This window comes from Nicotiana attenuata, unplaced genomic scaffold (assembly GCF_001879085.1).
Source record: "Nicotiana attenuata strain UT unplaced genomic scaffold, NIATTr2, whole genome shotgun sequence".
NCBI classification, from domain to species: domain Eukaryota; kingdom Viridiplantae; phylum Streptophyta; class Magnoliopsida; order Solanales; family Solanaceae; genus Nicotiana; species Nicotiana attenuata.
Genome location: NW_017670756.1, coordinates 274,081 through 295,122, shown reverse-complemented (window position 1 = coordinate 295,122; position 21,042 = coordinate 274,081). Strand labels below are relative to the sequence as shown.

At 41.7% G+C, this 21,042-nt stretch overlaps 1 long non-coding RNA gene across 2 annotated transcripts; it reads right to left on the bottom strand.

Moving 5' to 3' along the window:
- Positions 1–13,169: 13,169 nt before the first annotated feature.
- Positions 13,170–16,399, bottom strand: LOC109243041. 2 transcript variants are annotated; one of them, XR_002070476.1, is made up of 4 exons: positions 16,184–16,399; positions 15,112–15,156; positions 14,070–14,169; positions 13,170–13,910 (listed from the first exon to the last, which is right to left on the bottom strand). It is a non-coding gene; the product is annotated as an uncharacterized LOC109243041 (long non-coding RNA). The 2 variants fall into 2 exon arrangements; XR_002070477.1 differs by lacking the exons at positions 13,170–13,910; positions 14,070–14,169 and adding an exon at positions 14,213–14,710.
- Between the last annotated feature and the right edge of the window lie 4,643 nt (positions 16,400–21,042).

The window sequence follows — 21,042 nt, the reverse complement described above, 5'->3', positions numbered from 1 at the left end:
ACCAGTTTTAGAGGCAACACTCCCCACTCTGACCAGTCCAATCCGTAAATTAGAGTCACAACCACCCACTTCTCCGACCCAGTCGAGTATTAGGGATCGCAAAACTTTGACTCCCAAAAAGTTTGTGGTTGTGACCTCTCCCTCTGCCTCTCCTGAAGTAATGGTCGAACAGGATAGTATAGAGAGAGAAGAAAATCCAGAAGTTATTAGTCTTCCTATGCAAGAAAGATCTGCTCTTGAGGGGGAACAAGATATTGGTCATATCCCTGCTGAATCGACAATGACGACCCCTGGCCTTGATTCTACGGGTAATACTCTTCCTACTTCTGAGTTTACCATGGGGTATTAGAACAAGAAGCCACAAACATATTGTCTATAGCTGCTAAGGGAAGTATCACTAGGGGTGATGAAGGTGTGTCTCAGTCTTAGGGGGAAGAAAATAGTACACTAGTGGATAGTAGGGAACTGGTGCTCGTTGAAACATCAGCACCGAAAAGTACTACTGGGGCTCCTACTGAGGGACCTGATCTCTTCACCCAAGAGGAGCCAACCCCTAGTTCCTCTCAATCACCCAGGTCAATATTGATCCTGCTCCCTCTCCTTGCTTTTATGCTGAGCATTTATCCATAGTTATCCCTGATATGCGATCCTTTTCTGAGGAGGAAAAGGAGGATAGTGAAGAAGAAGAAGAAGATTATGATAATGTGGCTCTAACGAGCTTTATCAGTGCTAGGAGTAGAAAGGCACCTCCCAGGGGTCAACGTCTAAAAGACCCATCACGAGGTTGTAAAAGAAGGAAGAATTGAGTCTATTTTAAGGAAAAGTAAAAAAGGAAAAGAAGATGAGGAGACTCGTGAAAGATGGAAAGGTTTTCAATGAAAAGGTAGTGGCTCCTACACAAGTTTTGAATGTTGATGATGAGGTCGAAGAGGAACCTGGTTCCTTGGTTCGTAAGTCCTCAAAGAATCTTCCTGTTCCAAAGACCAAAAGGGAGTTTTCTGTGATTAGAAAGGAGTTTAGAAGGGTTGAGGGTGAAAAATCTGTTGAGAAAGAGAGTGAAATGGGGGTGAGCAATGTCGAGGGTGAAAAATCTAGTGAAAATCTGGTTGAAGAGTCTGGTGAGCGTATGGTTGGGAATTCTATTGACAAGGTGTCATCTGCTGAGAAAGGAAAGAGTGCACAGAAATCAGTGAAAAGGAAGGTTGGTACTAGTGAGGAACCTGATTCCTCAAAGAAGGTCAAGGTTGATGCAACCCAGGGTCCTGAGAAAGAAAAATTGGAAAATCAAAAAGTGTTATGGGGCCGTAAATTTGCCCCTAATACTCTGGAAATGGCTGGCATGCGTCAATTGGTGGAAATCAATGAATTTCAACAGTGGTCCTACCTGTTCACAGGTGGCAGTCCCAGAGTGTAGGAGGAAGAAGTGCGGAGTTTTTATGTCGGCTTCTTTAAAGTTGAAGACGATCATATTTGTATGATGGTGAATGGTGTTGATTTTGTGATAGGCTCTACTATGCTGGGAAATATTTTAGGTGTGCCCGCTGAGGGTTTGTAATCTGTTCAGGGAACCTGCTCTTTGAACTTTAGAAATGCTATCTTGAAGGATGCGGCAGTTCAGCACGGGGAACGGGTACAAAAGAAGGCCCTCCTTCCAGTATACCAATTATTGTTTGAAATAGTGAACAATGTCTTGCTCCCTCGTGCTGAGAGAAGGTCCATTACATCTCTAGCAGACCTGGTTCTCATGGAAACACTGGATAGTTCCCAACTATCAACCTGCCTGCCATTATGATAGAACACATGCAGAAGGTAGCAGATTTCAAGGATGGTAATCATGGGCTGCCTTACAGGTTCCTTCTTAGTGAGGTGTTTGAGTTCTTCAAAGTTCCTTTGGAACAAGCTAAAGCGGGAACCTGTAAGCAAACCTTCTCTAAGATTACCCTCGAGAAATGTGAATGCATTGAAAAGGTTGGAGGGGTTGGCAGAACTTCTACTATCTCCCAGTTGATCAATGCTCAAAAAAGTGTCACTGCCGAGATAAGGAAGCTGAAGGCAAGGAATGCCATTCTTGTGGGTCAGCTAAGTCAGCTTCAGGAGGCACCTGGTTCTAGTAGCTCTCAAAGCACAAAGGTTGTCGTCTGACCAAGGAAAATGCCGACCTCAGAAAATAGGTTGAGGACCTGAAGGAGAGACTGCTCAACAAGCAGGTGTCAGCTAATGCTCGAATGGACATCCTTCTTCGTACTCTTGCCTCTTCATCTGTGTCTCTTCTAATGCTCCCTAAACAGTGTCCTTCCCACGTGTCAAGTCCTTAGTGTCCGTCTTTTTTTTCTGTTCTAATGATGTTTATGACTGGTACTTTTGTTTCTGCTGTTTTTATTTTGTGGATGTGTTTGGAAACAATGGAACTGCTCCCTGCTTAATGATCCAGAATTAATGAAAGTCTCATCTTTTTGCTGTTTATGCCTTATCCTTTTGCTCTGTTTTAGTCATGATTGTGTGCACAGATGTGGCATGAGTTAACTAAAGCTAGACTTCTTTTTATTTACGGCCTGCTACTGATCTTTTTATGATGCCAAAAGGAGGAAAAATAATTAAGGGGGAACAGGATGGGGAACAAATTCAGGGGGAATAGAGGAAATGCGAATGTCGTTCTGGTTCTTAGGGGGAACTTAAATTATAAGTTTGTTATCATTAAAAATGGGGAAATTGATAGGTTATATGTGTATCCATGTTATCTTTTGATGATCTAACAAACTTACTATTAAGAACCGAATAAGGAACCTGATACACATCCTCAAGAACTTAAAGATCAACAAGTCTCCAGTTGGAGACACAGTTCAACTCTTTAGAGTCAAAGGAACAGCAAAGGGAACAGATAGCTATCAGTTTCCGTGGTGACTGTACAAGTCAACTCCCCCAGCTGTAAAGTTGCTGCCTACACATGCAACAGTGCAAAAATAGTGCAGCAGTCAACTTTATGGGGAATGCCCTTTACCTAACTTGCTTGCATCATTCAAGTGATGTCACAAATAAATTATTAACATCAAGCAAAGGGAAAACAAATACTTGCACATTCAAGAATTGATCAAGCATTCTCTCAAGTGATCTATCAATCTAGAAGTGACTCTTAAGGGCATCAAGAACAAAGAACAACATAACAACGGACCAGCTCCCCGTATCGAGTTATTACATGTCCTTAGTTGTGTTGTACCTTTGTTAAAGCACTCTACTTGTAATTCCTACTTAGCTTAGTTAGAAGCATTGTGTAGGAAATCTTTGTAAATCATAAACCCTTGTGTTTGTGTCTTGGCTAGAGTTAGTCGAGTTGTAAAGTCTTTGTAATAGAGTTATAACTAAATGGCTTGTAATAGTGTAGCTACAAGTTAGTGAGGGATTAAGAGGTTAGTTCCTATGTTACAATAGTTAGTAATTTAAAGTTTGCTCAGTAATGAAGTTGAAATCCTACAATGGTAGGTCGTGGTTTTTGATCCCGTAAGCTGGGAGTTTTTCACGTAAAACTCCATTGTGTCATTTACTTGTTGCAATGTGCGTGTGTTATGTGGGAACTAATAGAGAACCTGGTTCTCTAGATCGTTTGGTGGACCCTTAATTTCTATCCATCATTATAGCTGTAACTAGGGAATTAGCCGCGCTTCGCGCGGTTATAAATGACAGCAATACATATTTAGAAATAAACTTTTTATAAATTTAGTTGAGAAAGAATAGATAATTTTTTAAGTATAAATGCATAAAAGCAATTATATGTGGTGTATTACAACATAAATATTTTCTTTTATAAAATTAAAGCTCACGTAAACTGTATTATATACGTAAGTTCTCTCTTAGCCCATTTAGTTGTGTTGCCTTCAAGCATCAAGAATCAAAAGTCCAAAAGTGTACACGATAAAAATCAAAAGACTTGATTTTCGCTATCAAGACAATTTCGGAAGCCTTCCTCGAGACCCCGAGGATGGGAGGCCACGATCGAGTTTCGGCCTCAGGGCTCGTCGAGGTCCGAATCAAAGGAAGTAGGGCCCGAGGTCAGGGTGAGAGGAGATGCCTCCGAAGCACATGGCTACACCTGACAGTGCCGGTCTATCTGTAGCATACTGAGATGACGTGCAATAGGCCGCTTTCCACTCTTGTAAATAATATATGCATATTTTACCGAGTCCCCTCGCCTATATAAGGGGGACTCACCCCACCTTGTAAGGGACTGATGTTGCTCCACTTCTCCAATAAGCAATAATATCTCTCTCTCAATCTCTTTCTTCTAAGTTAACTCTGTTCTTCGACCCCGAGGTCGCCCTAGCATTTTATTGTTCTTCATTTGTTCTTCGTCATTTAGCTCAAGATTGACGATATAAAGACTTGTATACACATACTTATCTGTTATCCCCTTCCCGACTACCCTCGGTAAGATTACCTCCGATAGACCCGAGGTAGGCTCGAGGCCTAGCCCCGAGGTATCTACTGGCTTGTTCTAGGCCCGGGAACGCCCCCTTACTGGTTCGATTGTTATTTTGGCTAGCTTGATCTTTACTGTCTTACTCCATATTTAACACTAATCACCCTTCCAAACTAGCTCGGGAATAGATCACGTATTTTTAGAATCCCATTTATAAATTTAATTGTTGTTACCATTTTCACGGTAAACAGTTCGGTGCCCACCGTGGGGCTAAAAATAATAGTGATTATTTTCTTGCTAGTTTCGTCACTTAAACGCATGATATGTCTCACACTTTTTCTTGTCCAAGACCTTTCAATTTCAGGTTAATGATCAGCTCAATAAGGGAAATCGAGGACGATAACCCCAAAAAATGCAAGGAAAACAATGTGGCCATCCTAACGGCTGGCGCGACACCGCGGGACCCCGATAACGCATCTAGATCGGTCCGAGCGGATATGGATTCGTACGTTGCACAGCGAGTTAACGAAGTCTTGCACTTTGATGGAGGCACGCAACACGCTAACCGATAGGAAACCCGAAAAATCCCAGCCCCGGTAGAACGGGAAGTTGATCTTCATGTTATTTTTGAAATGTTGCAGGAACAACGTTTGGCTATCTCTCAGCTACAGAGCCGCCCGGAGACTCTTGGCGTGGTAGCACCTAAAATATCTACTCGCTCCGAGCCAGTATCTAAGGTATCGGGCAACGACGAACCAATGACCTATCCTGTAGCGGTAAGGATGCTAGAGGACATTATCGAAAAGATCGACTCACGATCGCGGAGTCTCCTACAGCAACTGTCTCCCGGAGATACGATCCCGGGACTTCTTTTGCGGAAGTCAGAAACAACGAAAATCCCTGGGGATGACAGGACCCCAAGTCCTCATAGGTACATCACCACTCACGCACGCCCGTTCAGAAACGACGACCCCCAAAATGGAGAACTCGAGCCCGTCCCGATAAAGGGATTCGAAGAAATTCCCCCAGAAGAATCTACAACGCGGCACCATTGTTCGACATCTAATCTCGGGGACCCGCTCACCATGCTAACACGATCCGTGGAAGCACACGCCAACGCCATCAAAATAATGCCAAAAGGGCTCAATGCACCGAAGGCCGAGAGAAGAAGAAGAAATAAAATATCGCGGGAAGCTGGGTCCCGCTATCCGACAAGACAAACGAGACCACTCCCGGTCCCGAATAGTAGGGTGGCACGGGCCTTCGCCCAAAACCCAAACAAAGCATACCCGGCAGCTCCGGAGCAATCGAGCGAAGCTTAGTCAAATATCCAGTCGAGGCTTGGTCATACACCAGCAACCAATGCCGGACCCAAGTCAGAGCCGCGGATAACCCTCGAGAAACCCTCACTGGATCGGCATATCTAGGCAGATCCCCAACAGAGAAACCGACACTAAACGAACGGAGCCATCATCCACATGGCGCAAACAGAAGAAACGATCCGAGGTACAGCGCATCTCGCAACAACAAGGCGGTAGCCTGAAGACGACCCCTTCGAGAAACCCCAATGGTACCAGATTCAACAAGAAGCAACCGGCAAGAAAACCTCGCTCGATAGAGCTCGACTTCAACGTTGTAGTTCCAAGCATAGTGGTCACCATAAGTGAAGCCGGGAATTCTAGGTGGCTCGGACCTATTCAACCAAAACCCCTCCAAGGAAACCGTGGCCCACCACGAGAGTCAAGAAATGCTCGGAGTTACAGACCCAAGAGAGCAGCAACTACGCCATCCAACAAAGGTGATCACAAAGCATCGCCAAGCAAGCGAACCCGGATCCAGCTCAACGGACAAGGGGAAATCGAACAAAGCAGAGCCGGCAAGTTGTGGCATATCGTCACAACCGCTAAAGGATGGCGGTACCCCGCTAACATCCGTAGAGCGTAGAGTGCAAGTGCCCGTCGCCAGAAAGGGACGATCTCGGGGAATACTCCCCAAGGACACCCTCTCGCTCGAGGAAAAAGATGCCGAGACTCCACCTCGGCATCACGTTAACGTATTAATAATCCCTCCTTTCGTTCGAGCTCATTTTCAAATAAAACATACATTAATGATTACAGGTGTGTCAGCAAAAGTTGTACCGACAATGTCGGGCTAAAGCCAATAAGACAATCCGGACCAAATGTCGCCCTCATGCCGGACCGCTAATATGTCCCCAATGGCGGTTGCCACAACATCCAAATCGCTCCCCCTGCGCGGCCCGCCCGAGCTCGGGCTAATACGTCGGGTGACGCAGGATGCAAACGCTTTGTACAAACAACGGCGAATACGTCGCCCGGGATGCAATTCCGGCCCTACTCCCCCAAAGGTGTGAAACTCCATGACAGACGCAGAGCCAAAGAATCTGGCTACAAGCGACAGAAGGAGATTCCCCGCCTTACGCCCATGACCGGCATTACCCTCAAATGAGGTCAAAGGGTAAGAGCACTCGCGTCTTCGGCCCGGCCTGGCCGGGCGAGGAATACGGCTGCCGAGGGGCATGCTCCCGGGAACGCAACATCCTTTTATCATTTCCTTTTTTCCTTTGTTGTTGTAAATCTGTACGCATGCAGGCAGCCAAGGCATTCAGTAGTTCCAGATCCCGCTCGAGGATCCGCGGCCGCTGGGCATCCTTTCCTCGATCGGGTTTCTATCAGAAAGAGGGTTCCGCCAACAAGATTATTAGCAGAATTGCACGTCCCCAGGGAAGGGACCCAACAAGTCCATGATCTCTCTCTCTCTTTTCCAATATGGAACCATATAAGCACATCGGATAATTAGGAGAGTCACATCCATGTAGACCAGACTCACAGCAACAGAACAACATGTATTTACAACTTATATTTTCGCCAAGCAATAAAGAATATTTTCCAAGCATTCGACGCCTCGAAGAGAAATATTTCGGCTTATCCTCAGCAAAAAAAACCTCTACATCGTATACGTCCCGAAATGCTCGGAGACATAATCAATTTGGCACCCTCGCGACCCCATGGTCAGGTTTCCGGGCTCACAAAAGCCCTCGCGATATGACCCCAAGACTACAAAAGGCGGTATTCAGGCCTAGAATGATTCGATATATTCGGAGACTCACCATGAGCAATCCGACAACTTGCGCAACCCCAGGATCGGAACTCCGGTCTCACCAAGCCTCCGGAAAACAGCTCCGAGCTCACGAGAGGCCGTATTCAAGCAAACTCGATGACTCGGAGACTGTCGCCAATTGCCACGCACTGGAAAACCCGAAATTGTAAGACCCTAACGGGCAGCCTCGGCAACACCAGATCTATTCTCGATAAATTGTAAGACCTCAATAGGCATGGCAAACTGTAAGACCTCAACAGGCATGGCAAACTGTAAGACCTCAACAGGCATGACAAACTGTAAGACCTCAACAGGCATGATAAAACTGTAAGACCTCAACAGGCATGAAAATCCCGATATTTGGGCTATAAGTCGCATTTGTAAGAATCCCTAAAGGGCATACCCTCGACGTAGACGCCTAAACTATCACTAAGGGATCAAAAATGGCTACGGCCAAACGCATACGACTACGGTCGAAACAGCTGACACAGCCCATATAACGCGAATCGGGGACGCCCGAATGTTGCTAAAAAATCCTCCGAATCTACTTCGGAAAGAACCGGTTAAACACAGGCTTCCCTCAACAGGCAAAAAACGAGTCCCGACCATGTCGGCTCTAAAATCACAAAAAGCGTTGATCTACTCGACCTATGGGCTATGAACCTTCCGAGGTGCTCAAAACATCGCCGACTACGACTTGAAATCGAAGTTCTTTTAGAACCGACGACGGGTCAGGCAAAATAATCAATAAGACCTTAACGAGAGGAAACAAATCCTACAAAAAGCCTCCGGGCCTCACATCAAACAGCGTAAGTGCCATTGTCGCCGGCTAAGCAAAGCCTCCGGGCCTCACACTGAAAGGTCTCTACGACCATCAGCTTGAAAATTGACAACTTGAAGATTAAAGTGAGCTCGAATTGTAACCCGATTCGGACACCGGATCCAAAATAGTTAAACTAAGCAAAGCCTCTGGGCCTCATATCAAAAGGGTCCCTGCGACCAAATAGCGTAAGTGCCATTGTCGCCAGCTAAGCGAGCCTCCGGGCCTCATGTCAAAAGGTCTCTACGACCAAACAATGTAAGTACCACTGTTGCCAGATAAGCATGCCTCCGGAACTCATACTGAAAGGTCCCAATGGCCAAGCAACGCGGAAGGTCACCATCGCTGGCCAAAAACTCAGATGAGATTTAAGGGTCGATTACAGCTCGAATTGCAATGCGACTCGGGTACTGTACCCGAAAAATCGCAAAACACCCCAGGGCGGAGAATGAAAGTCATTACCACCAACCCGAACGGGCTCGAGGGTAAAATAAGCCTGAGGCAGGATCCCGACTCGGAGACTGAACCCGAGGGCAATTCAATCACCATACGCCTAAAAGCACGGCCCCGACGACGCTATCAACAGTCGCGACAAATCCCCAGGCCGCGCGCCCGCAAAAACACTTCGGTCCAGGAGCACATAGGGTCATCACCCTCCGCCCATGAAGGCGGGAAAAAGCCGCAAGGCCAATCAGAGTTCGAGCCATAGCATGGCTCAGGGACCGATCCCATAAACCAATCTACACGATCAAGAGCAACGACCGAAAAAAGGTACAAAAAGAATAACACTTTGAAATTCTCCTTACATTACATACGACAAAAACATTCTCCACCTACAGGCACGCTCTGCGCGTGCTGGAGACCAAGCTACAAAATAGTAGGAGTTATATTTTGTGCTAAGAGGCTACAACCCGTCAAGATTGCCCTCTGCAACGCCCACGAGGAGTGACCGAGCTTCGCGCTCCTCCGCCCTTTCTTGAGCCAATTCCTCCGAGAAGATAAAGCCTCTCGCTCCAACTTCCTCGAACACTTCTCTCCAGGATCGGCGGCAAACATATTCCTCGATCCTCTTCTCACGATCAAGGGCTTGCCTCAACTCGGATTGGGCATCAGCAGCCTCCTTTATGCAAATCGCCATCTCATGATCTGCCCTGGTTCGGCTCAGCGCCGCTTCCGCCCGGGCGTCAACTATCTCGCCCCTGACCTTCGAGAGGTCAGACTCCAGTTTCTCGATCATATCCGCTTAAACCTTGGCGTTACTTCAGGATAAGTTGAGTTGGGCCTCGAAGGCAGGAATCTTGGCTGAAGCGCTCACCTCCTCCAAGGCTTGAGCCGGCACTTGGCCCTTTAGTTCTTCGCAAGCTGCCTTGACACGGTTCACCTCACCCTTAAGGTACTCCAAGGCCTCTGTCCCTTTTTTTTGCAGCTAACACGGCAAGAAGAAGTTATCCCTAAATATTAAAAAGAAGCAAAGAACGCACTGCAGGAAATTACCTGCTCCATCAAATAGCTCTCATAGTTCGAGCTCCGATACGCCTCATATCGCCAATGCTGCAGCTCAATTCCTTTCTCCTTGCAAAGAAGCCTAAGGGATTCTCCCTCATCCCGAACCCTCTGGAACTTGGCCTTTTGACAAAGCAGCTCGGACTTGAGTCTATCACAGGCCTGCGCTGGAAAGATTAAATGAGGGGAGGAAGACGCGGGGTATGAGAGAATTATGCATGAACTTACCGCAAAGTGAAGATGGCAACTCTTCTCCAAATCAGAACACACTCCTGATAATACCGCTCCCGCAACCCCGGAAGAACCGGCTCCGGACATAACATGCTCATTCGAGGGAGCCTCTCGCCGAGAAACAAGTACCCTGGGGACAGCCGACTCGGGTGATGCCCTGTCCTCAGAAATGCAAGCCCGGCCAGCGCCACTAAAAGCTCCTTCACATGGTGGGTCTCGAACCCTCTTGCTGCTGCCGTCTCTCGGCTCGGGAGCCGACGATTCCATCTCTTCTCCGGGAAAATGCTGCCTCGCCCCGAGAAACTCCCCGATATCTGCAAAAACAACGCGTCCAGCGTAGAAGAGATGGGAAAATGCCGCCTCAGGAACATATCGACAAAGAAGAAACACATGCACATACCTTGATGATCCACTCCCCACCTGATGCGAGACATAGCTCGCCACCTGCGTTCATCGCAAGACGAATGGGTCACCAACCTCCGAACCCAGCGGGGAAAATCGTGAACTTGGCCCGGCGCCCATGAAATTGCTACAACAAAGGGAATAATGCTGATTACTTGGCCAATTTTTGCTATGAACAAAAATTGAAGGAACGGCAAAAGCGCCTCACTTACGCGCGTAATTCCACCCTTCGGGGAACGGCAGGAAATCCACAGGGATGACATCGGTCGTCCTGACTCGGACAAACCAACTAGCCCACCCTCGATCTCCCCCTTTATCATCGTCGACAACGAAGGGCGTGGGCGAGCGAGCCCTCAAGGTTAGCAGACCTCGATGGTGGAAAGGCCGATATAGCCTGATGAGATGGTCAAGCGTGAACTCAAGACCGGCGTTCTCCGCAAAAAATCTCATCATCAGCATCGTCCGCCAAAGCGACGGATGAATTTGCGCCAAGGTAACCCGATACTTCAAGCAAAAGTCGAGCACGACCTTATCGAGAGGGCCAAATACAAAAGGGTATAAGTACACGCTCAAAAACCCATCAGCAGAGTCCGTGATGCCTTCGCGAGGGGAAAGCACCCACAGTGTCATCCCCTCGCTCCACCCACAGTATTGCCTCGCCATTTCCAGGTGTCCCTCTCTCATCAAGGACGCCGTCTCCAGAGCGAAGCCCTTCGACTCTCCAGCACAGGGAACGGCATCCCCCGTCCTTTGCCTTAGCGGTTCCGAAGTTGTCGCCATAGCTGAAGTAGAACAAACAAAATAAAGCAAAGAAGCACAGACGCTTTTCGCACTTCAGAATATAGGGAGCCCTATGCCGAAACGGAAGAACAGCTACCCAAAAATAGTGAAGCCTCACAAAAAGGCCGAAGCCACCCCTCTTATATACAAAAAGCAGCGGCGAAGTCACCTACCAGATGTAAGCTCCACGAAGCCAATGGCCTCGATACGGGTCGACGGGTCAATACCCGACCCAGGAAACATCCTCCAACAGACGACCAAGCTCGAGGGTCCACGCGAATCATCTCCATGCTCCAGGTAGTGTTTCACGTTTGAAGCCTCCGTCCACCAAGAAGCAGGATCATGATAAGCTCCAGGGCGCCGATGCCAGACGCAAGGCATGCGCCCGGGATCACAATTCCCTCCCCGAAGGAGCAAACCCGAAGAAGATCCAATATCCGAAGGTCTACGAAGCCCCAAAGGAGCGCCCCACGCATAGGCAAACTCCTCAAACGGAAGCCCACCTTACACTCTTCGAAAGAGTTATCCACATCAAAATCAACAGGGCCCATCGAGGCACCTAGGGATGACCTTCATCCGCCGTATCGTTCCCGAAGGCCCCAAAATTTGATGCAAGATCTCCAAACGAACCAGCGGGCCCCGACAGCTCGAGCCTATCCGGTCGGTCCCTCGTCACGCCCAAGTACAACAAAAAAGAAAGCAGGAAAGAGCCTTGCCAATCAGCTGGGGACCAAAACAAGCTATCACGCCAAGCTACAACGACCCATAAGTAATAGAAGGCATTTAAAAATCCCGAAGGACGACAGTAGGACCAAAAAGGCCCATGTCAATCGGCGGAAAATCAAAGCAAACACTCACGTCTAAGATTAATATCAGCAATCAGCAACACAAAGGAATACATTTGAAAAGCCTCGAGGAGCAGAAACGACAGGACGTCGAGCAGAGATCTATGAGACAAGCCAACGGTTACGAAGGATTGCACCGCGATCTGAATCGCCATTATAGCATCGCCAAAGGGAGCTCGAGGAGTCGAGTGTCAGAATCATTTCCCATCACTTCATCATCAGAAACGCGGAGACTATCTGTACGCGGTAAAAATCAGAACACTTGATTTTCGCTATCAAGACAATTTCTGAAGCCTTCCTCAAGACCCCGAGGATGGGAGGCCACGATCGAGTTCTCGGCCTCAGGGCTCGTCGAGGTCCGAATCAAAGGAAGCAGGGCCCGAGGTCAGGGTGAGAGGAGATGCCTCCGAAGCACATGGCTACACCTGACAGTGCTGGTCTATCTATAGCCTACTGAGATGACGTGCGATAGGTCGTCCCATATTTCCACTCTTGTAAATAATTTATGCATATTTTACTGAGTCCCCTCGCCTATATAAGGGGGACTCACCCCACCTTGTAAGGGACTGATGTTGCTCCACTTCTCCAATAAGCAATAATATCTCTCTCTATCTCTTTTTTCTAAGTTAACTGTGTTCTTCGACCCCGAGGTCGCCCTAGCATTTTATTGTTCTTCGTTTGTTCTTCGTCATTTAGCTCAAGATTGACGGTATAAAACCTTGTATACACATACTTATCTGTTATCCCCTTCCCGACTACCCTTGGTAAGATTACCTCCGATAGACCCGAGGTAGGCTCGAGGCCTGGCCCCGAGGTATCTACTGGCTTCTTCTAAGCCCGGGAACGCCCCCTTACTGGTTCGATTGTTATTTTGGCTAGCTTGATCTTTACTGTCTTACTCCATATTTAACACTAATCACCCTTCCAAACTAGCTCGGGAATAGATCACGTATTTTTAGAATCCCATTTATAAATTTAATTGTTGTTACCATTTTCAGGGTAAGCAAAAAGTTTTAACCAACACACAAAGAACTCGGCTTTTATAGTGACTACAAAAGAAGAAGAAAGGAGCATCAAGAATCTAAAGTTCAAAATATGTAACTATTTCAAAGCTTATGAAACACCCTCAATAACCAACAAAAACTTAGATGTGTAGAGTCTTACAATAGAAATAAATCTAAATTTCAAAACTTTAGACTATTTCAGTAATGGAACAGTGGAAGTAGGTTACTGCAAATAAGAGTAACAGTCATTGCGTCTCTTATGTGATCACTGAAGAGTTCAACATTTCATTTTGAGGTATCTCCGGTTCTTACTGAAGTCTTCATCATCTATATCAAATTTGAATATTCTTAAGGAGTTTCCAAATCTCTCTTAGTCCTCTTACTCATCTACTACTCTTTCCATTCCTAGACAAAAAGAACAACTTTCTATGTTTTTTGCGTCTCTGTCGCTTATCACTATCATACCCTTCTGATATGAATTGTCAAGATGATCAAAATATGGAAGCCATACAGCTTTTACACAAGTGAATAGTGGACACTTTAAAGAACTCGAACAAATGTTGTTGCTAGGCAGAGAGCTAACCATCATCTTATTGAACGAATCTTGCAGCAAATTAAAAGGATTTCCCTTTGTTTCTATACCTTATTTTTCCCTTGCACAAGGAAAAAGTAAAAATCTATTTCAAACTCATAAAAGGTGCACATCATCAGCATGCAAATGTTTTAAGAAACGGAAGGAGAATCTTTTAAAGTCACGAGGCTTGAAAGAGAGAACAGCTTCTGTAGTTTATTTGAGCCTGCCATTTCAAAGTCCAGGACAAAAGGTTCAAAAATTTTCATGCAGGGACTAAACTGTTGTGACAACATATATAAATCTCTTTTAAAGTATGAACTACAGTAAATAACTTGGAATTATAACTTCATTTTTATTAGCAGAAATGCATAATAATTCATACTTTACTTCAGTTAAGATATGTCAGCAACTCTCAAATGCCCATTACTGCAATATCCTCCATTGGGAACAACGGATTCAACCCTTGCTTAGACATCATGTGCCTAGGAGAGACACAGAACGAAAAAGATATTAAAGGAAATAACAACTTCACTTATGGCTACTGGATTCTTGATTAAGGAAATCATATCAATATACTGAGAACCATGACATGTTGTGCGAATTATAAGTTTATGTGTATAAAGTCACCAAAATTGCATAGATAGTAGACATGAACCCATAACTTTACAGATATAATAGGTTTAATACTAAAAATATTAAAGGTTGAACCCATAGAGTTTAAATCCCCTGGATCCATCTCTGACAGTACGATAAGTCTTCATACAACTACAGTCATTTGTGGTAACCACCATCAATAGCATTAACATCCTTCTCAATCTTAGCCGTTAAAAAAGGCTCAGAAATTCTATTTGTTTTAGAAAAGGACGAAGCTAAAGATTCCAATTCAAGGACTGCTACTCTAGAATTTACTATTAATTCGAGAAGCCATATCTTCCTGTGAATTTCTCAAATGAAAAGCACCAAATATTCATTTTTCTTGTCTTTAGTAATTCATATTCTCCACTTTTGAGCTCTTTCAAATCCCTGAAAGTAGCAAACGTGTGGAGAAGAAAAAGTTAAGCGTCTGCAGGAAAACAACAAAAAAAAAATTGCAAAACAATGGGCAATTTTCAACATAGAGTTTCGCTTTTTTTTCTTCTCTAAAGAATATCAAGTTGGTAACAAAGTCATATATTGTAAGACAATTGCAAGCTCTCTTTATGGAAGTGATTACCTTTAAGGTCTCAAAGGATTCAGAGAAAAGAACTTTAGCAAGACAAAGAGAGAGATTTCAACATGTGTTCTTTTGTTTTTCATTCTTTCTCACTCGTCCTTTCTCAATTGGTGAAATAGCAGAAAGACTGTAAAGATAGGAAGGCTAAAAGATATTTAGAAAATTCTAAGCTTGAAAGTAAGAAAGATTGTATATAACAATAGAAACTTACCTGAAAAGGAAAATGCCCTTGGTTCTTATGTCACTATTTAGTTTTCTGCAATTAACAGAAGGCCAAAAAAAAGTCTGAAATATTCAGTTGATGGTAAAAGTGTGCAGTCGGCTTTTGGTAAACATTTCAATCAAATGAGTAGTAAATTATATTGCACATAAAAATATGTTGTTTAGTAATTTTGTTTTAGCATTAAAGACTGGGATTAGTAATCTACAATGTCATACACGATAGGACACAAATGTATGACATAACTTATAATACAACAGAGTTTCACACATAATATGAAGGCAATCAACTCTTATCACACAAAAATTGAGAAGGCAATACAGAAATTCATCTTCTAAAACAAATCCAGTCACTATACTTAAAGTAGTGGACATTTCCTATGCGACATTATCAAGAATCAAAACTGCATTGAGTAGAAAACAGTACTTTACTCAGAGAAGAGTCATCACTAACATCCCAGTCTGAATTCAAGAACTACTGGAATACAACGAAGAGAATGTGACTGTACTACACAACATGTAATGATGAACTTTTAGAATAATAAGAGACATGTCGAAAGAGGCTTTGGACAACCACTTCCATCTTTCATTGCTCGAGTGCACAATGGAAGGGCCTATTTTCCTCGGCGTGCTTAGACTGACTGAAAATTTTCGTGGATTAGGCTTTCTGGTTCAAAAGACCAAAGTGAATGTCATAGGACATAAATATGACATCAACAAATTTCACAATCTCATTTTCAGAAATCTATGATGAACATTTCATATTTAGAAACTCAAAGGGAAAAACCCCAAATTTGATCTTCAAGTTCCAATAGAGTCCCCATGTTGTTTCAAGACAACCCATAGCATTTCCCAACATATTTATGCCTACAAAAATAGCTTACAAAAATCTTTGAACGTCTATAAGAAGGGAATTAAGAAAAGAACTACCTCTTTTACAATTGGAATACCTTCAAGCAAACCCATAACAAATCCAACATAAATATGCTCACAAAAATCGCTAATAGAAGTCTATGAACATCTAGTGAGAAGGAAAACAGGGTGAGTTTTAAGAAAAGAACTACCTCTTTTACAATTGGAATGTGGAGTCTTCATCGCCTTTTTATTGTTTCTATGGAGAGTATTTTTACATGGAGAATTCTTTGCAATTTGAGAAACTATAGTGTCGTTTGCAGGGATGTATAAGATCTGGAAACGACATGGTAATAAATTCGAACCATTGCAGTGCTAAAGAAGAGACGAAGAGGTTTTACGGAAAAAGAGGGAAAGAGGGGGGTGTAATTAAAATAATTTAATTTAATGACGTTTCAGTGTATTTTTGATGTAGCAGATAAATGAAATAAATGAGTTAAAAAGCAAAAAATTAAATAGTAATCCTGGTTTGTAAGAGGTGCCACATCAACTCTTTTTGTCCCTCTTTTATATATACTAGTTTCTCCACACGTGCGCTGCACGTGTATGTCTAGTCTTGTAGTAAAACGATACCGTAAAATAATTAATAATATTAAAACAAAGCTTTAAAAGAAATAAAGTATAAGTTTCTATGAATGACTAATGCAGATCATCATATGGTAACTTTTTTGTCGAGGTCAAAATGATTGGATATCATCTAAACCAATGAATATGAATATTCAAGTTTAAATCTGGGGAGAAGGAGATATATTTTTAGTATTTGTTGTTATTTCGGTCACTGTTATAGTATGTAGTGTACACAATAAACTGAGTTGGTACCTTTTTTCCACTTGAATATGCATTTTTTTTTACTATATGTGTTGCCGTACATATATTGTTATTATTGTGTTGAAGACAAAACTCAATGTGACAAAGTAATATTCGAACGATGTTAGTTATTCTGATGTATCAAATATTTATCTTGATTGTTTCCTAGTTTTTAGATATTTTAGCAACACAATTTAAATGTAAATTTGAGCGATGTATTGTGATTGCAAATGTTTTGCGTCTTAAAGTTATTGCCTTGTTTATAAGAAACTGCAACCTCTTTTTTAGAATCGCATCCATATATATCATTGAGTTGTTAACAAAAGAAAGTATAGTATTATTCCTGCACAATAATTCGTTCATCATATGTCTTTCCCAGAATAGCTAGTATAGATATAGTAATCATTTGTGATAAAGAAACTTAATAGTTACCTTATTTACTTCTTAATGTCGATGCAATATATTTTTTCATAATTCGTTCCTAATGATAATTTTACTTTAACAAAAAGTTAATATAAATGTATTTGATATAAAATGTAACATATGTGAATATATGTACATATATGTATGCATTGCATGCACATACATATACACACAATTATACATATACATGTAGGTAGTTTTATCTTTCTTTTAGTCAACTCAGTAGGAAGAAGAAGTTGTAGAATTGGAGTTGTAAATTCAACAAAGAAAAATAGCAATATACTCTTTTATTTCTCAAAGATGAATTGGCAAAATAGTCAAGGAGAATGTCACATTGTTTTGTACAACCGGAAAATGAACTATCAGAAAGCTAAAATGATAGATATTCTTTTTATGCCGTTGACTGACTACCAGAGCAAACCGTTTAAATAGGTATGATTATTATTCTTAGAAATGACTCAAATTATATTAGTTTCACATTTTTATTTCTACTTTTATGGTATCTAATTACCAAAAATCTCTCAATGCTTTTTTATTTATTTTATTTTTCACATTATAGTTCTATTTTCTAATTTTCAATCATGAATTCTCAATATTTATATTATGTCTATAAAAAATTTCATATTATCGATGCAATTTAACATGCCAATTTTATTATTCTAAGTAATTACTTATATTAATTTACTTTTAAGTGATCTAATAAAATAAAAAATCTATACTATCAATTAATAAACATTGAAATTTATGTAACTACTAATTATATCCTTGAAATTATATATAGTGTATTTCTTTCAGAAGTCGAATTGTGTTTAATGGTCAAAAATCCAATAATCAGAAGCAGCCGCAAATTTGAAAAATTCAACAAGAGTTGGTAAAACATATAATACTCTGTTCTTTTCTTTAAATAAATTGAAGAAAAAAAATTAAAAACTCACATGATGTATTGTTGGTCCATGGGATGTTGTACCGATGAATCCCCGTGGAAGGGCCAAAGCAAAGATAATATATTTTCTTCTCTTCCTCTACTGTGTGCTCCTATTTTTATACATATTTGTTTGACATCTTCATGCTTTCACTCTTATGATTTAAACCAACGGTTGAATAGATTTTAAAAAGGATATTTAGTTGCTTATTGAAAAGACATAACTTCTTAGAAAGGACACTTCTAATTAAATCAGTTTTTTTCTTAATTATTATTATTAGTATTATTATTTCCATTTGTTATAAGTAGGATATTTAAGTTTTTAAGAAGGATATTTTAGTAATTTAACTTTTTAGTTATGAGTTTCCTACTTTTAATATAATATACTAGTTTCTATATTCATGCGTTGCACGAGATTCTTAAGTCAATTTATGAAAAAATTCCAAATTAAATTTTTGAAAAATAGTATATACAAAAAGAAAGAATCTTGTGTTTTATTAGAGGAAATATGTGTTTTATAAGTGGGATACTGGGATTTGTTATGGCTTTGGAACTCTAAGAGCATGTGGGATTCTACTATTTTTATGTGTAACTATTCGGGTAGAATTAGTATAGTATTAGAACTTTACAATTATTTAATAATTTTTTTTATTTTAATCTTTAGTTGGTATCATATTCCTAAATATTAGGCAAATTAGTATTAGATATTATTATTTTATCCAATAAGAAACTATTTTTTTGACAAAATATTTAAGGGTATAAAAGTTGAAAATAGATATAGATAGATATAGATGCAGATAAGATAATCGGTTCTTTTTTGTTGCTATAGGTTAAGTATGAATTCTCATGTAAAATATTTATAGCTTGTATACGAGATGCCATCGTTCATAGTTCATACTTGAAATTGGGAAGGCCCTGGGATTCTCTCACAAGTGTAGTCAAATCTAAAGTTAATTGATAAATTATTTGATTAATACCAAATAAGTAGCGAAGCAACTTTGTAGGAGTTGTCGGTCGTTTGCTTTTATGTTGACTCATATTATAATTAATTAAAAATAAAGTTGTAGTTTAACTCCAAAAAAAATATTGGGTTGTATTTTGAATATTATAATTATATCCATCTTTAACTTGGTTCATTATTTCCAATAAATTTCTAAAACAGGTGATTGAACAAATACTGTTTGTTGTCTAAAAATTAATATAGTCATCCTTACAATATCATCAAAGCAAAAACTATCCAAACCATATACGTATCAAGAACCAAAAATAGAATATATTTAAATAGCACAATTTGACAATCAAGAATAAAGAATTTGTGATAATACTATCTCCGAGCACTTCATAACTCGACATCTTTTATGACCTATCAACATGATAGGTACGTAATATATAATTTCAAAGATTGACAACATATTGTAAACGTTAATTTCTCATAATTTGAAATTTCAAAAACAGTTAGTAGAAACATACAATTAATTTACCATTGAAGAAGATATATATTATCTTAAGAATCTAAAAACATGAAAAATAAGATAGATTAGAGGAACGTACTTCTATTGGAATTCAAGATAACAAATTTACATGGAGCCCTTTGTAAAAAATCATTGAATTCCTTTAAATAAGATAATTTGTGGTAGAATCCCAAAAGAAATCAGACGTTTGAAGAAAAGTTTCAATTCCGTTGCAATTGTTATTTGGAAAGTCCTTCGGTGTAGTCTAAATCGGAAAAATTTCTGTATTTGGTAATTTACAATTGTATCCTTAATGTAACGACCCGACCGGTCGTTTTGAGTTGTCGTGCTCCGTTCAGCAGCCTGAGGCCATGAGCAGCTTCATTTCAGGTGATATGACTTGTACGCGTGGTCAGAATTATGTTCCGGGAAGTTCAGAGGTTATTTGGAAAGAGAATTCTTATTTCAAAAGCTTAAAGTTTAAAGAATGAACTAGGATTGGAATTTTGAGTAAACGACCTCGGAATCGGGATCTGAAGGTTCCAGCAGGTTCGTATGATGATTTCGGACATGGGCGTATGCCCGGTGCGGGATTTGGATAACCCGGGAGCGTTTTGGCGCCTATTGTGGGAGTTAGCATTTTTGAAGGAATTTCTTAAGTTTGGCTTGAAATGTATTTCAGTGTTATCGATGTCCGTTTGGGATTCTAAGTCAGAGAATAGCTCCGTATAGTGATTCTGGAGTTGGGAGCGCAATCGAAAGTGAATTTGGAGGTTCGTAGGTCATTTTGGAGCCATTTGGCTAAAGATAGAAATTTGAAGGTTTTTGAGAAGTTTGACCGGAAGTGAACTTTTTGATATCGGGGTCGGAATCTGATTCCGGAAGTTGCGATAGGTCCGTAATGTCAAATATGACTTGTACGCAAAATTTGAGGTCAATCGGACGTGATTTGATAGGTCTAAACATCGAAAATAGAAGTGTGAATTTTTGAAGTTCATTTAGTTTGGATTGGAGGTCGATTCACGATTTTAGCGTTGTTTGATGTGATTTGAGGCCTCGAGCGAGTCCGTAATGTGTTGAGGGATTGGTTGGTAGGTTTGGTTGAGTTCCCGGGGGCCTCGGGTGGATTCCGGGTGGTTAACGGATCGAAAAATGGGATTTTTGGAAGGTTGAGGACTGCTGGTTGCTGTCATAACCGCAACTGGGGAAAGGGGGCCGCAGGTGCGGCGCCGCAGAAGCGGCTAAGAAGGCGCAGGTGCGAATTTTTTGGTCAAGGGCTGGAGGACCGCAGATGCGGTCAAGGTTCCGCAGAAGCGGGACCGTGTCTGCGGAGAAGTGGTCACAGAAGCGGATTTGGGTCGGCTCAGAGTGGACCGTAGATGCGGTCAATTTTCCGCAGAAACGGGAC